Below are 17,550 nucleotides of genomic sequence, written 5' to 3'. Positions count from 1 at the left end.
CGACCATGTTACGTGTATCTCAAATTGAAGATGCCCGGCCCCAAAGGAGTGATCACTGTCACCGGTGATCGGAAAAAGGCAGAAGAGTGCTTTCAGAAGGGCTCAAAGATTGCTTATTCCCAGGTGACAGCGGTCGAGTTCGAAGAATACAAGCAAAACGCAGATCCGAGTGACTTGCTGCATACAAGAAACCCGCCACAGAATCTGCATTTCAGTCGTCCGGTGAGACGAAGCCTGTTCACATTCACCCGACCGACCCCGATGCAGCTCCGACCCACATCTCCACAACACTCGACCCGAAATAGGAAGAAGCGCTCATCCAGTTCCTCCGTGAGAACTGGGACATTTTTGCATGGAAGCCCGCTGACATGCCAGGTGTTCCCAGGGGACTGGCTGAGCATCGCCTAAGAGTCGACTCATCTGCAAAACCAGTCAAAGAGCATCTTCGGCGGTCCGTCGTCCAGAAGAGAAAAGCCATTGGTGAGGAAGTGGCTCACACCTAATCGGTCGACCGGAAGAACTCCATTCTTCTTGGTCTACGGAGCTGAAGCAGTCTTGCCGAGTGATCTTCTCCACAATGCTCCTCGAGTTGAAATCTACAACGAAGCAGAAGCTGAACAAGCGCGGCAGGACGCAGTCGACCTTTTAGAGGAAGAAAGGGAGATGGCTCTGATCCGGTCGACCATCTACCAACAAGATTTGCGTCGTTTCCACGCCAGAAATGTGAGGGGTCGAGCCTTCCAGGAAGGAGATTTAGTTCTCCGAGTGGATCAGAAGAAACAACACAAGCTTGCTCCTTCTTGGGAAGGACCCTTCATCGTCACCAAAGTTCTCCACAACGGGGCGTACCGTCTTTACAACGTCGAACATAATATCGACGAGCCCCGAGCTTGGAACGCGGAACTACTCCGCCCATTTTACACTTAAGTTTATCACTCGGATGAGTTGCAATAAAGTACTTCTGTAGTTCATGGATCTCAAAATAATAGTGTCATAGTTCCTCCATAATTTTTGTCACTTTTTATTTTGTCCAATAAAATTTTCCCCTCAGTGGGTGACTTAGCCGCGAATCCGTTTCGCCTAAGTTTGTAAAAATCCTACCGAGTGGTGAGCCAGACTCCCACTCGGAGGCTTAGCTGCGAATCCGTTTCGCCTAAGATTAAATAAAATCCTACCGAGTGGTGAGCCAGACTCCCACTCGGAGGCTTAGCTGCGAATCCGTTTCGCCTAAGTTATAAAAATCCTACCGAGTGGTAAGCCAGACTTCCACTCGGAGGCTTAGCTGCAGTCCAAGTACTCGCCTAAGTTATCAAAATCCTACCGAGTGGTAAGCCAGACTTTCACTCGGAGGCTTAGCTGCAGTCCAAGTACTCGCCTAAGTTATAAAAATCCTACCGAGTGGTAAGCCAGACTTCCACTCGGAGGCTTAGCTGCAGTCCAAGTACTCGCCTAAGTTATCAAAATCCTTCCGAGTGAAGAGCAAACCTCTCACTCGGAGGCTTAGCTGCAGTCCAAGTACTCGCCTAAGTTATCAAAATCCTACCGACTGAAGAGGAAACCTCTCACTCGGGGGCTTAGCTGCAGCCCAGTGCTCGCCTAAGAAGTAAAAATCCTACCGAGTGGTGAGTCAGACTCCCACTCGGAGGCTTAGCTGCGAATCCAAGTACTCGCCTAAGTTATCAAAATCCTACCGAGTGAAGAGCAAACCTCTCACTCGGGGGCTTAGCTGCAGCCCAGTGCTCGCCTAAGAAGTAAAAATCCTACCGAGTGAAGAGCAAACCTCTCACTCGGGGGTTTAGCTGCAGCCCAGTGCTCGCCTAAGTTATCAAAATCCTACCGAGTGGTAAGCCAGACTTCCACTCGGGGGCTTAGCTGCAGCCCAGCGCTCGCCTAAGTTATCAAAATCCTACCGAGTGGTAAGCCAGACTTCCACTTGGAGGCTTAGCTGCAGTCCAAGTACTCGCCTAAGTTATCAAAATCCTTCCGAGTGAAGAGCAAACCTCTCACTCGGGGGCTTAGCTGCAGCCCAGTGCTCGCCTAAGAAGTAAAAATCCTACCGAGTGAAGAGCAAACCTCTCACTCGGGGGCTTAGCTGCAGCCCAGTGCTCGCCTAAGAAGTAGAAATCCTACCGAGTGAAGAGCAAACCTCTCACTCGGGGGCTTAGCTGCAGCCCAGTGCTCGCCTAAGTTATCAAAATCCTACCGAGTGAAGAGCAAACCTCTCACTCGGGGGCTTAGCTGCAGCCCAGTGCTCGCCTAAGATATAGAAATCATACCGAGTGAAGAGCAAACCTCTCACTCGGGGGCTTAGCTGCAGCCCAGTGCTCGCCTAAGTTATCAAAATCCTACCGAGTGAAGAGCAAACCTCTCACTCGGGGGCTTAGCTGCAGCCTAGCGCTCGCCTAAGATATAAAAATCCTACCGAGTGAAGAGCCAACCTCTCACTCGGGGGCTTAGCTGCAGCCCAGTGCTCGCCTAAGAAGTAAAAATCCTACCGAGTGAAGAGCAAACCTCTCACTCGGGGGCTTAGCTGCAGCCCAGTGCTCGCCTAAGTTATCAAAATCCTACCGAGTGAAGAGCAAACCTCTCACTCGGGGGCTTAGCTGCAGCCCAGCGCTCGCCTAAGTGGATTAAGGAATAAGTCGACTGCAGTGAGCATCTTGCTTTGAACCTGCAAAAGACATTTCGAGCCGAAAGCAATCATATTCAAACACCAAATTCAAGCTCGGATCGATACCTAAAGGAACCGAAAGTGCTCAGGCGCTAAGCCCGTTAAGGTTTATCGGTTACAACTCCACTCGGCATACCGAGGCAAATTTAAAGCGTCGAGCTGAAAAGAAGTTTTTTACCCCTCCTGTGGAGGGCTGGAAGGTGCAACAAACTCATCAAGATCAATTCCATCTGCGATCCGAGTGGCAGCAGCAAGGAAAGTTTCCATAAAGGACCTGAAGTCGTGTTTCTTGGTGTTGGCCACCCGGAGGGCCGCCAGCTTGTCTTCTCGCACATCTTTGCAGTGGACTCGGGCCAGACACAGAGCAACATCTGCACCGCACCGAGCCGAGGACTTTTTCCACTCCTGCACTCGACCAGGGACCGTGTTCAAGCGAGCCATCAGCGACTCGAGGTCGTTCTGGAGTGTCTCCCCGGGCCAGAGCGTCGAGTCGATGCGAGATGTGGCGACCTTCAGCCTTGCAAGATAGTCCACGACAGCTGCAACACGGGACTCCAGTCGGAAAACATTCATGGCAACTTCGTCGTTCACCGGAGAATTGACGGGGTCAAGGTTTGGTTCCAGCCGGCTAGTTTCTTCTTCAAAGTTTTGACAAAATTCTGCAAGGACGATCACCGAGTCAAGGCAATGGTCGAATGGGAAAAACCACGGTTGGAAATGATTGCCGAGCATAGAGATTTACCTTCAAGCATAAGAACAGCTTCTTGGCAAGACCATTCAGGAAGGCCTCCAGATCTTTTTTCTTCCCAAGAGCAGCTTTCAGATTGGTATTTTCTTGCTCAAGCTTGGCGACTGAAGCTAACTTCTCGTCAACAAGCTTGATCTTCTCAGCTAGTTCAAGGTCTTTCTTCCGTTGGGCCTCCCTCACCTTACCTGCAAGTTACAGCAAGATCAGATTTTGAAACAAATGAAGGGAAAAAGCAGTCGTCAAGGTCTCACCAAACATACCTTCGGTCTCCTCCTTTGCCTTCGTCAGATTCTCTTGAACCAGCTTCAAATTCAGCTCGAGCTGAATGTGCTTGTTTTCCAGCTCAGAGTAGCGAGCCACAAGATCACAGGAGTTCTGCGAAGAACCAATCGACTAAATGTCAAATATAATTCACTTCCGAGTGAAAAAGGAAAAATCACGCGTTTCTAAGACTACAGCTGAATACAAGCATTCGACCGTGGTCTCGGGGACTACACCCAGTGGGTGCACTCAGCGTGCCCCCACTAATCCTATTGAAGATAGAGTCGACCAGTCGACCTCAAAAAAAAAGAGAGAGATATATTCTTTAAGACTGTAATCGACTGCAAGCAGTCGACCACAGTCTCGGGGACTACACCTAGTGGGTGCACTCAGCGTGCCCCCACCGGTTTGCGAAATCCATTCGCCATAGTCGAATGACGGAAAGACTGAAATTATAAAGCCTAAGGCCGACTGCCAGCAGTCGACCTTAGCCTTGGGGACTACACCCAGCGGGTGCACTCAGTGTGCCCCCGCTATCACGGAGTTTAAATCGACACACCAAGTGGGTGACTACTATAAATTCTGGAAAGAAGCATATCCTAACAGAACAAGCGGTGGTCGACTGACCTGAACATTGCTTTGAAGGGCGGAACTGGCGTCGTAAGCTGCCTGGCTCACATCCCGGATGGTCCTTAACTGCTCCATCATGATCCCTGCCTGGCGTATCGCCTCCTTCGCGACGCCAGCTTGGTCCTCTGGGACGTGGTGCGTCGTGAAGAGGGAGGGCTGCTGAGCACCCGTCAGTGGATCTGCGAAGGACACAGTGTGTCGAGTGGCATTCTCCTCCTCCACGACCAGAGTCTCAGGCACCGTCACATCCTGGGGCACCCTGCTGGCAGACGTTTTCCTACTCCTTCTGTGCTTCAGCGGTTCCTCATCTTCATCATCATCAGGGAGAGTGATAACAACATTGGGTGGAGCTATAGAAAAGAATCAGGATTAGAGATCATGAGTCAGTCGACTAAAAACGGTGTTAAGAGTATAGTACCTGCTTTTGAGGTTGCTGCGTCCTCCATCTCATGGTCATCAGCCCGGGCTGAGGTCTCAGAAGTAGCAGCACTACAACTCCAAAGAATCAGTCGACTAACTCCAGCGCCAACCAGAGATAAAGTTCACACAAAACAAGAAGACTTAAGCAACATGATTACCCTGATATGGTGGGGATGGACACCTTCATCTTCGGCAGGTGCTTGGTCGGCTTTGACGGGGCCGCCCTGGGCTGCTTCGACGCCTTTTCAGTCGGCGCCGGAGAGGTGGTCCGAGGGCGCTTGGTCGACTGGGTAACGGTCGCAACCCCCTCGCCGCGTTCAGTCGCAGGGTCATGGACAAGTTTCGACCGCCTTTCCGAGCGCGGTGGTGCGACCTCCTCCTCCTCCTCCTCTTCCTTGTCCTCATCGTCATCATCATCATCGTCATCATCATCATCATCGGCCTCAGCGGCGTCTGAGTCCCACTCCTCCTCCTGGCTCTCGCCCCCGCTCGCTTCTCCCTCCTCAGTCGGAGCCTGCGCTCCGTTGGGCATCGAGTACAGTTCAGTGAGGGCCTGATAGACATCAAGACAAAGATCAGTCGACCGATCGGCAGAGAAAACAGAAATAAATATGACGAGAATACAATGGGAAGTGGAGCAGAAATACCTTGTTTGGGTCACTGTGGCAGTCGAGTGGAGGAATCCTTCTGGCTCCACGAGGGTTATCCTTGTTCCCAGTAACAGCGGCCATCCACCTTTCCAGAGTGGCATTGTCGACTGTTTCTGGATTGACCCGAGTCACATCCTCAGTCCCGCAGTACAACCACATGCAATGGCTCCGGAACTGAAGAGGCTGGATACGACGCCTAAGAAAAACCTCCAGGAGATCCATACCCGTCACTCCCTCCCGAACCAACTGAACTACACGCTCCATCAGCATCTTCACGTCAGCTTTCTCCTCCGGAATCACCTTCAGAGAGGAGGGCTTGTTCACTCGGCCCATGGTGAACTGAGGGAGTCCACTCGACTGCCCCGGCGTCGACTGATCCTGGCAGTAGAACCAGGTCGACTGCCAGCCTCTGACTGACTCGGGAAATGTCATGGCTGGGAAGGTGCTCTTGTTCCTCACCTGGATCCCCAGACCCCCACACATTTGGACAACTCGGGTTCTTTCGTCGCCTGGGCTCGCCTTCTTCACGGTCTGAGAGCGACACGTGAATATGTGCTTGAACAAGCCCCAATGCGGTCGACAACCCAGAAAACTCTCACACATGGACACAAACGCGGCAAGATAGGCGATAGAATTCGGGGTGAAGTGGTGGAGTTGCGCTCCAAAGAAGTTCAAGAAACCACGGAAGAAAATGCTCGGCGGCAAAGAAAATCCGCGGTCGACATGGGTAGCCAGAAGCACGCACTCACCCTCTTCCGGCTGGGGCTGCCACTCTTTCCCCGGAAGCCTCGCAGCTCCATGAGGGATCAGGCCCTCGTTGGCCATGTCGAGGAGATCCTTCTCCGTGATGGTCGACTGGATCCAATCTCCCTGGACCCAGCCTTTCGGCAGGCGAGATCTAGACGAAGACCGGCCGCGGCTGGTGGATCTCCCCTTCGCCTTCTCCGTCGCCGACGCCTTCTTCGCGCGTTCCAGCGCCGCCGTCTTCTCCTTGACCATGGCTACCGGCGAGGCGCGTGAGGAGAAGTTGTGCGGAGGCGAGAGCGAGCGCGTTGGGCGGAGACGAAGGGAGCAGAGAGAGAATGCTGAGGCACTATTCAAAAAACCCTCGCCGGGCGCATTTATAAGATCCCTTCCGAGTGGATGACAGGTGGGCCCGGTCGATCTAATCATATCCTGAAACAGTCGCGCAAGCGTGATACATGGCGAAAAAAGCGGCGCGGGGATCGAGGCGTCTATGCCCCGTCCCATCCGAGCGCCGCGGTCCGCTCCGCTTCGCGCGCTCCCCCAAATTCCGTATCCCGCGGAATCCGCGAACGGCAGATCAGTCTGCCAGACGCGGGATTTCCTGCGATCCGTCGCTCGGAAATCGGCGAAGTCCAAAAGATCACTCGACGAAGAAAAGAATGGATCGAGTCGACTGAAGAAAAGTTGTTCACTATCAACAGAGAGAATTTTTGGTTCAAAACAACGCACGACCAGTATGCGAAAGCTAATCGGAAACAACATCAACTCCTTCATCACTCAAGCCTCAATCCATTCGGGGGCTAATGATGGAGTCACATACCTAGGGTAGGGTCACAGACCTGATCTAAGTACCCTGCCCGAGGACACCCTTAGAAGAGATCACCTTCCAGTCGACCTACGAGGGACTCACTCGACTGACTTGAAGGACTCGACCACGAAGACTCACTCGACCACCAGAAGGTCAAGAGGCACTCTGCACTGCAACGGTCTGTAATTAAGTAGACTTTATGATAGTAAAGACACTTTATGTGGGGCGTCACCTGTAACGCCCCGGACTTAATACACCTTAAACCCTTCATTACGTGGGCTGGCTGGGGTCCTGGCGCACTCTATATAAGCCACCCCCCTCCACAGGCAGAAGGGTTCGGCACCTTGTAATCCATATACACATAATCCACTCGACCGCCTCCGGGCTCCGAGACGTAGGGCTTTTACTTCCTCCGAGAAGGGCCTGAACTCGTACATCTCTTGTGTTTACAACCTCTCCATAGCTAGGACCTTGCCTCTCCATACCTACCCCCACTCTACTGTCAGACTTAGATCCACGACAGTGAGGCCGCCGTCGCCGCTGCGCAGCAGGAGGTCACCAACGCCCGCATCGCGGCGGCAACGAGGGAGGCGCTCTACATGCTACGGTTAAACCCTAGCCAGCACGGCCTCGTCCAAGCCGCCGTCACCGCAGCCAGCACTGGCTCGTCGGCGTTTCCTCGGATGTTGCTTCCTGACTTGCCCCGCGCGTCGGCTTGCAACCCGATCCCCTGCTTCCACGTCTACCCGCAGTCCTCCCGCCTCTCCGGGGAGTGCTCGCCCAACGTGAGCGTGGTCGCGCCTTCCACGCCCGCGCCCACGCCCATCGACCTCAACGCCATCCCGATGGTCGGTGGCTCGTCATCCGGCGGCACAAGGAAACGCGCACGTCAGCCGCCGGCCGGCGGGCTCCCGGACGCCCGCAACCTGTTCGAGGAAATGCCGTCCGCTGTCGACGAGGACTACATGCAGAACCTCATCTTTGAGGACGGTGCGCCGGCCGCTGGCTACGATCCCGACGAGACACAAAGCTAGGACGGCCGCTGGCGTTCACGCCGGCCGCTGGGCTATGCTCCCGATCAGGCGGCCTTCATGCGTGATCGGGTCAGCATCGACCTAGACAACTTCCCCCTCGACCACGAGTTCCCGGACGACTACGAGCTAGAGGAAGAGGACGAGTGCGACATCGAAGTGGAGCCTTTGTTCGAGGACGAGCTCGCCAACCAAGCCGCCGGTCCTAAGCCGAAGCTCAAGAGCAAGCGCACGAAGGCGTACACAGTGGCCGAGGACAAGCTTCTTTGCGAGTGTTGGCGAGACATTGGACAAGACCCCAAAACGGGCGCCGAGCAAAAGCATTCAACCTTTTGGATTCGTGTCCACCAAGAGTTTCATGAGCGCAAGAAGTTTCGACCTTATCAATTTGTGAGCACGCGCGGGTGGTTTTCATTTCCAAGCGGTGGAGGGTGATCCAACAAAAGTGCAACAAGTTTTGCGCCACTCTTGAGAGCGTCAAGGCACGCCCCATGAGCGTCATCGGGTTAGTCGTGCATGGCATGCAGCCATGCGGGTTGACGCGAGCACGCAGCAGCATAACGTCGTTTTGGTGTCTCTTTTTTTCTTTTCTTTTTTGCGGGTGGTCGTTTAGGTGTCTCTCAAGTATAGTGTGTCGCATAACTTCCATGTTGGGTAAATGATGACTAGAAGAAGACTCACAAAAAACGTCGGGACTGCCGACTAGCCATGGGTGTCACGTGACACCATCAAGGTAACCTCGTCCTTGAAATATACACGGAAAGACATGTACTCAATAGTGTATGTTTCTACCCATTAAGTCTTTTTTATTTATAGATGGGCATCTCCTTAGATGAATCTTATAGCTTCAAGTGCGAAAATGCACTTTGGTGGCCGAGCTACCTGGAGGCCTGTATCACACCCGTCCGTCGTTGTCTTGAACAGCACCATGCACGTATCCCTCTCTCGTAACCATGCACGTATCCCTCTCTCGTATTCTAGCAAAGATTCTCTTACAGGTAACCGTATATGCTAATAAATAAACAGTGTATCCCATGTAGACGAGTCGCTACAGCAGTACAGGCACACTTACAATCTCCATACCCTCATGTTCAACGACATTTGCGGCCCATCCATGAAAAAAGCACAGAGCATGCTACGCACTACGCTACCCCATTTGCTGTTCGATGCATGCATTTCCTTTCTGTTCAGCCACGCCATGTCTAGATGTTCAGATAGAATTTCATGCATTGTTATCGCTAGATCAATAAGAAATGCGTAGGCAGAAAAATTGGATTGTCAGCAATACTGAATATGCCAATCACCAAATAGACAGATGGTCAATTAGTTCAGCTAACAAAATCCAGCAGTTACATTAGACAGAATTATACCACACGACTCCAGAAGCACATCGACATTACAGACACAGAGTATTATAGGAACAAATCATGAACTGGATAGCAAAGGACATGGCAGACAAACTGCAATAGAGCTAGGTGAGGATCCGGTCACATCACATACATCACATTTTTTTGAGATAGCTGTCTAGCATAAACGAAATTTAATTATTCATGGAAATCCACCTTGGGGCGGTGTTCCTGTGCCCTCTCAAACTGCACCTAGAACAGCGAGGCGATTTCCTAGGAGCCTTTGGCAGATCGCCCCGCTGTGGACACGTTGGCACCTGCAAATAGAACATAACCTAGATCTCTTAGCTATCTATTCATACGATGATTTGTCGTCGCTAGTGGTAGGTCGGCCGCTTATTTGAAGTGCTACAAAACAATCTGAACATTGTGAGGCACTCTGCGCCTGAAGTGCCTGAAGTGTTGCTTATGTCCTATCCCAGATCCTGCAGAATCAGGTGCCATCTCTCTATCAGATAGTCTCATACCATCGCGTGAGCCACGGGCTCCAGTGCCATTTTCACATTCCTAAGTTGCTCCATAGCAAGAGAGTATGCATCCAGATTATTGTTCCCTAGTCTTACAATTTTGAGGCACAACAGATACAGATTGTTATGTCTCCGCGAGAGAGTACTTGAGATTTGAGAGGACCTTGGTCTTTCTCGTAGCACAGAAACTCCAGAGGAAGTATATCTCTTGCATCCCTAGTCCAACGCTTGAGCAGATGTTTTGCGGGAAGCTCCAGCAGGCCAAGCTAGATCATGACTTGCATAGAACAAGGTGTGTCACATATAAACGTGCTTTTTTTTGGCATGAAACCAAATATTCACTCACTTTGATAAAAAATACCTTAAGTGCATGGCCGCACACCATCCCAAAATGCTCAAACATCCCGTACTCATACTTGAACTTATTAGCAAGATTGTTTACTTCAAGAAGGAATTCATTTTAGCACCACTTGTCCATTTGAATCCTTTTTAACATGCCTGGCTATGTACATGCGGCGGGACACAACTTCAACGAACATATGATCCTCCTTCATACAACATCTCCCCAAAAATTTCAAACTTTTTCCTTGAGTAAATTTCGGATGCATGTATCTCAGCTGCAAGTTCTGAGTCAGAACAACCCCACCTTGCAAAGAAGAATCTCATAAGTATATTTGTTTGAACCAATCTTCCCGGAGTCTCGATTATGAGAAGAAGAATTCATAGTAACATAAAAGATGGGAAATCTCACCAATTTTGTCCTGTTCTCCTGATAATTTTCTTCTAAATCTATCTTCTCATATTGTCTGACAAAAAAGGTGCATCACATGTAGCGCTTCAGCACATAATTTGCACTTTTGCTCTGTTGTGTGCTAGTCATCTTAGCACAGAACATTCCCATGAAATAGGATTTTGCCCACTTCCGTTTGACCTCATATATTTGAGTCAGGATTCAGGATTGGTTTTTTCTTTAGCCCATGTTTCTCAATCATACATGCCCATCCATCCTCAAACTCTTTTTGGGTAACCATATGGTGCACCAGCTTGTTGAATTCTTGCTTGAACTCACTCCCTTTCCCTGGCACTAGTCCAAGACACTCTTTTTCTTTCTTCAGCAGATGCCATTTGCACCAATGATGTGTCATCCCCGGCATAACCTCTGCTATGGCAACCTCCATCGCACACGGCTGGTTTGAAAAAAAAAGATACACAACACATATCAAGAACCAACATAGAACACCTATTTTCATAATAATGATACGACAAAGAACCGACATACCGTACGTCAGGTCCAGCAGGAGCCTTTTGATTTGGAGACGACCACGCCTTTTACATCTACATCTTCCCTGACATCTACATCGTTCATATCTTCAAAGGGCATGTTGTCTGAATCTTCCACCACCTCACTAGCTCCGTTGTATGAGTCAATAACCCCCTCTGTCGCCATTGTTTGTTGAAGGGGTCGCGCTCCTCCGGGCCGTCCGACATCCATTACACCATTGGTGGAATCAGAAGAGATCAAACCTTCACAGCCCGCGCGAGGTACATAGATAGAAGCAACGAGGGTTTCTACCATAGTGACTTCTTCCCCTAAGATATCCCCGGTATCCACCCTAGGAACCAATCTGCAGCATACCCCAGAAGAACATCTCGTTAGATCCATCTCACTGGCAGAGGAACCAGATAAAAGTAGCTACCGGATGAAACATCCTCTACACATTCGATTGTTTCCCAGTATTAGAGCAAGAATAGAAAGTAAAAGATCCAGCAGAAGCTTACCCGCATTCGCCCTCCTCGAAGAAGAACTCTAACCCATCCATGGCGGTGCGTCACCCGTCCAGCAATCCTGAAGAAGGGGATGAATGGTCAAAACCGGGCAAAAACTCTGTGCACTGAGTGAAAGTAAATGCATACATAGGTGCACATGGGCCCATCAAATGAATATTAATGACCCACCAGCCCACAAGGCACATAATGTACATGCTCCACCCATCCGAACCAGAGGCCCGTGTATAATGACAGCACCCCAGCCCACGGCACCTGTGTATTGCCTATTAATTGGCAGCATATCAGCAACAGAAAAGCAAGCAGCACACATCACAGCGCTGTAACACACGACACAAATTTCGGCCTGCAGGTAGCTCGGCCTCCAAAATGCCTCACTCCAAGTGCGAAAATGCACTTTGCTGGCCGAGCTACCTGGAGGCCTGTATCACACCCGTCCGTCGTTGTCTTGAGCAGCACCATGCACGTATCCCTCCCTCGTATTCCAGCAAAGATTCTCTTACAGGTAACCGTATATGCTAATAAATAAACAGTGTATCCCACGTAGACGAGTCGCTACAGCAGTACAGGCACACTTACAATCTCCGTACCCTCATGTTCAACGACATTTGCGACCCATCCATGAAAAAAGCACAGAGCATGCTACGCACCACGCTACCCCATTTGTTGTTCGATGCATGCATTTCCTTTCTGTTCAGCCACGCCATGTCTAGATGTTCAGATAGAATTTCATGCATTGTTATCGCTAGATCAATAAGAAATGCGTAGGCAGAAAAATTGGATTGTCAGCAATACTGAATATGCCAATCACCAAATAGACAGATGGTCAATTAGTTCAGCTAACAAAATCCAGCAGTTACATTAGACAGAATTATACCACACGACTCCAGAAGCACATCGACATTACAGACACAGAGTATTATAGGAACTAATCATGAATTGGATAGCAAAGGACATGGCAGACAAACTGCAATAGAGCTAGGTGAGGATCCGGTCACTTCACATACATCACATTTTTTTGAGATAGCTGTCTAGCATAAACGAAATTTAATTATTCATGGAAATCCACCTTGGGGCGGTGTTCCTGTGCCCTCTCAAACTGCACCTGGAACAGCGAGGCGATTTCCTAGGAGCCTTTGGCAGATCGCCCCGCTGTGGACACGTTGGCACCTGCAAATAGAACATAACCTAGATCTCTTAGCTATCTATTCATACGATGATTTGTCGTCGCTAGTGGTAGGTCGGCCGCTTATTTGAAGTGCTGCAAAACAATCTGAACATTGTGAGGCACTCTGCGCCTGAAGTGCCTGAAGTGTTGCTTATGTCCTATCCTAGATCCTGCAGAATCAGGTGCCATCTCTCTATCAGATAGTCTCATACCATCGCGTGAGCCACGGGCTCCAGTGCCATTTTCACATTCCTAAGTTGCTCCATAGCAAGAGAGTATGCATCCAGATTATTGTTCCCTAGTCTTACAATTTTGAGGCACAACAGATACAAATTGTTATGTCTCCGCGAGAGAGTACTTGAGAGTTGAGAGGACCTTGGTCTTTCTCGTAGCACAGAAACTCCAGAGGAAGTATATCTCTTGCATCCCTAGTCCAACGCTTGAGCAGATGTTTTGCGGGAAGCTCCAGCAGGCCAAGCTAGATCATGACTTGCATAGAACAAGGTGTGTCACATATAAACGTGCTTTTTTTGGCATGAAACCAAATATTCACTCACTTTGATAGACAAACAAGCAGGTACAAAAAATACCTTAAGTGCATGGCCGCACACCATCCCAAAATGCTCAAACATCCCGCACTCATACTTGAACTTATTAGCAAGATTGTTTACTTCAAGAAGGAATTCATTTTAGCACCACTTGTCCATTTGAATCCTTTTTAACATGCCTGGCTATGTACATGCGGCGGGACACAACTTCAACGAACATATGATCCTCCTTCATACAACATCTCCCCAAAAATTTCAAACTTTTTCCTTGAGTAAATTTCGGATGCATGTATCTCAGCTGCAAGTTCTGAGTCAGAACAACCCCACCTTGCAAAGAAGAATCTCATAAGTATATTTGTTTGAACCAATCTTCCCGGAGTCTCGATTATGAGAAGAAGAATTCATAGTAACATAAAAGATGGGAAATCTCACCAATTTTGTCCTGTTCTCCTGATAATTTTCTTCTAAATCTATCTTCTCATATTGTCTGACAAAAAAGGTGCATCACACGTAGCGCTTCAGCACATAATTTGCACTTTTGCTCTGTTGTGTGCTAGTCATCTTAGCACAGAACATTCCCATGAAATAGGATTTTGCCCACTTCCGTTTGACCTCATATATTTGAGTCAGGATTTAGGATTGGTTTTTTTTCTAGCCCATGTTTCTCAATCATACATGCCCATCCATCCTCAAACTCTTTTTGGGTAACCATATGGTGCACCAACTTGTTGAATTCTTGCTTGAACTCACTCCCTTTCCCTGGCACTGGTCCAAGACACTCTTTTTCTTTCTTCAGCAGATGCCATTTGCACCAATGATGTGTCATCCCCGGCATAACCTCTGCTATGGCAACCTCCATCGCACACGGCTGGTCTGAAAACAAAAGATACACAACACATATCAAGAACCGACATAGAACACCTATTTTCATAATAATGATACGACAAAGAACCGACATACCGTACGTCAGGTCCAGCAGGAGCCTTTTAATTTGGAGACGACCACGCCTTTTACATCTACATCTTCCCTGACATCTACATCGTTCATATCTTCAAAGGGCATGTTGTCTGAATCTTCCACCACCTCACTAGCTCCGTTGTATGAGTCAATAACCCCCTCTGTCACCATTGTTTGTTGAAGGGGTCGCGCTCCTCCGGGCCGTCCGACATCCATTACACCATTGGTGGAATCAGAAGAGATCAAACCTTCACAGCCCGCGCGAGCTACATAGATAGAAGCAACGAGGGTTTCCACCGTAGTGACTTCTTCCCCTAAGATATCCCCGGTATCCACCCTAGGAACCAATCTGCAGCATACCCCAGAAGAACATCTCGTTAGATCCATCTCACTGGCAGAGGAACCAGATAAAAGTAGCTACCGGATGAAACATCCTCTACACATTCGATTGTTTCCCAGTATTAGAGCAAGAACAGAAAGTAAAAGATCCAGCAGAAGCTTACCCGCATTAGCCCTCCTCGAAGAAGAACTCTAACCCATCCATGGCGGCGCGTCACCCGTCCAGCAATCCTGAAGAAGGGGATGAATGGTCAAAACCGGGCAAAAACTCTGTGCACTGAGTGAAAGTAAATGCATACATAGGTGCACATGGGCCCATCAAATGAATATTAATGACCCACCAGCCCACAAGGCACATAATGTACATGCTCCACCCATCCGAACCAGAGGCCCGTGTATAATGATAGCACCCCAGCCCACGGCACCGGTGTATTGCCTATTAATTGCCAGCGTATCAGCAACGGAAAAGCAAGCAGCACACATCACAGCGCTGTAACACACGACACAGATTTCGGCCTGCAAGTAGCTCGGCCTCCAAAATGCCTCACTCCTTCAAGTGCATGAATACAAAAGTACTCTCTATTAAATATATTGAAGAGTTTGACCAGATGAATTGCACCCACTAACCTTTTGCTGCACATTTGTGAGTACGCCCTCAACTATGAATGAACTTTTTGTCGTCTTTATATACCACCCTTATTAGGGTCTTCATTGCATACTATTGATTCATCAACCCATATACAATAGTGAAGTGGTAGAAGCCAAAGCAAGCACTGGGGAGAGAAAATGGTCTAGTGAAGTGATGGCGGCAGTAGTTAAGAATCCAAATGGAAGAATATGTTACTAGGAACCATAGATTTTGGATGCGTGTCTTCAGAATAGGAGGCATTACGAAAAACTAACGGAAAAATCTTGAAAGCATAATTGTTCTTGTGTCCCAGCCTCTTACCATTTGTTATGATGACCTTCTGCACCTCTTCCCCCAATGATTTGATCCTCCTCTTGCTTTGGTCATCACATTCCTCCTACGACCTAGTACATGAACAAATAAATTATGGAGCTTCCCAATCAGCAACTCCTCCATGTGTTCTTCTCACTCCTCCCTTCTTGTGTTATTCCCATGGCGATTTCCTTTGATATTTAGACAAGAGATATGAAAGTTAGTGGGATATGGCTAGTGGGTGAAGAGGGCTCTTAGCCCTTTGGTCCCTAATCCAAGGAAAGTAATGAAGTCGTGGATATCAAGATTATATCAATTCACACGGTTAAAATCAGTATATGCTCTTCCAGTCTTCCTAGACGTGGTTACTAAATTTGCAACTTATTATCATATTGTAAAGCTCGGGCTGATGTTGTGAATCTCATGAAGGACCAAAAGAAAGACCACACTGTATTGGATGTAAGTCATGACCTAAATGAATGTAGTACTCTTGTATAGTTGAGCGTCATTGGAACCACTAATGAATATTTTATGAGATATATGTTGGTTATTCCATACTTCCTTTCGGGCAATTCAGCTGGAAGATTGAGGTTACTGAAATGTGTAGTTAAAGACTATTCACGAAGAACTATACATGTTGCCATACTGCTTGTGGAGAATAAAATTTTTTTTGGGGGGGGGGGGGGGGGGGCTAAAGGAGGAACCTTGACTTGTATAGATTACAAACACCCCACATACACAGAAGCCAGCAAAAGAATTGCCATGAAAATAATAATCTCAAATAGATGCATTGAAGTAACTTTTCAGCAGTTTGTATCGGGTTATTTTCATCCACATCCGTATACATATTGTTAAAATATCACATTAATTTGCACACCTCTTTGAATTGGATGAAGGTGAAAATTACACTAAAAGGAAATCAAGAACTGAACAGCTATCAGCAAGGAAACAAATTAACACGAGCTTCTAGGTCACCTCTGGAAACTTTAGAGCACAGGAGTCAATGAATGCACACACACGCATATTGAGTCCGAATCTCAAACCATCTCCCAAAGTAAAGATGACTTTGAGCTAGTGTAGCATATGCTTGTATGTACCAGGGTCGGACGGGCAAAATCTGGGGCCCTATGCGAAACAAAAAAATGGGGCTCTATCTCACTAAAAAAATGAACAATTATAATTTATATATATATATATCACAGAATTTTTTATAATGTATGTAATATAATGTCTTACATAACAATTGGACATATAAAAAAATTTAAAATCATACCTATTCAACTCTGGGTTGCTATTTATTTGAACAACATCATTCTTTTAGTATTCTTTGAAATGAAATCTTCAACATCATTGTAAGGAACAACTGCAAGTCTTGGGTAGAAGAATCGACATACTCATTACCGGATGACGGTTGTAGTGCTTCTTTTGTAACAAATTAGTCCATTCCACCTTTATAAGATTTATCAATTAAATTATGTTCTCTTTCTGTTCTCATTGATGTTTCCTCATGATGACTCAAATCTGTATTATTGAATCACAGCATACAAAAGATGAATAAAATACAATTGAAAGCTAAAGAATTCTTTTTTCAGTTTGGCACGTTCTCCGTCAGGGACGGGTCCCAAGTTCGTTTCTGGGAAGATACCTGGCTAGGACCAACCCTCTTAGCGTGCAATACCCAAGTTTGTACCAGATTGTTAGACATAAATTTGTCACGATCAAACAAGCTTTGGGTCAGGCAAACCCTGATATTTCTTTTCGTAGGGATCTTCTAGGACCTCGCCTAGCAGTCTGGAATGATTTGCTCAGCCGTTTGGAGGTCATTCAGTTGTCGGATGAACCAGATACCTTTAGATGGAAATTGCACCAGAATGGAAAGTTTTCAGGCAAATCCATGTATGATGCTATGGTTCATAACGAGGTTCCAATTGATAACAGAAAATTATGAAAGCTAAAAATCCCTCTAAGAGTAAA

The sequence above is a fragment of the Triticum aestivum genome, chromosome 3B (assembly GCF_018294505.1).
Source record: "Triticum aestivum cultivar Chinese Spring chromosome 3B, IWGSC CS RefSeq v2.1, whole genome shotgun sequence".
NCBI classification, from domain to species: domain Eukaryota; kingdom Viridiplantae; phylum Streptophyta; class Magnoliopsida; order Poales; family Poaceae; genus Triticum; species Triticum aestivum.
This window is presented reverse-complemented; position numbering follows the sequence as displayed.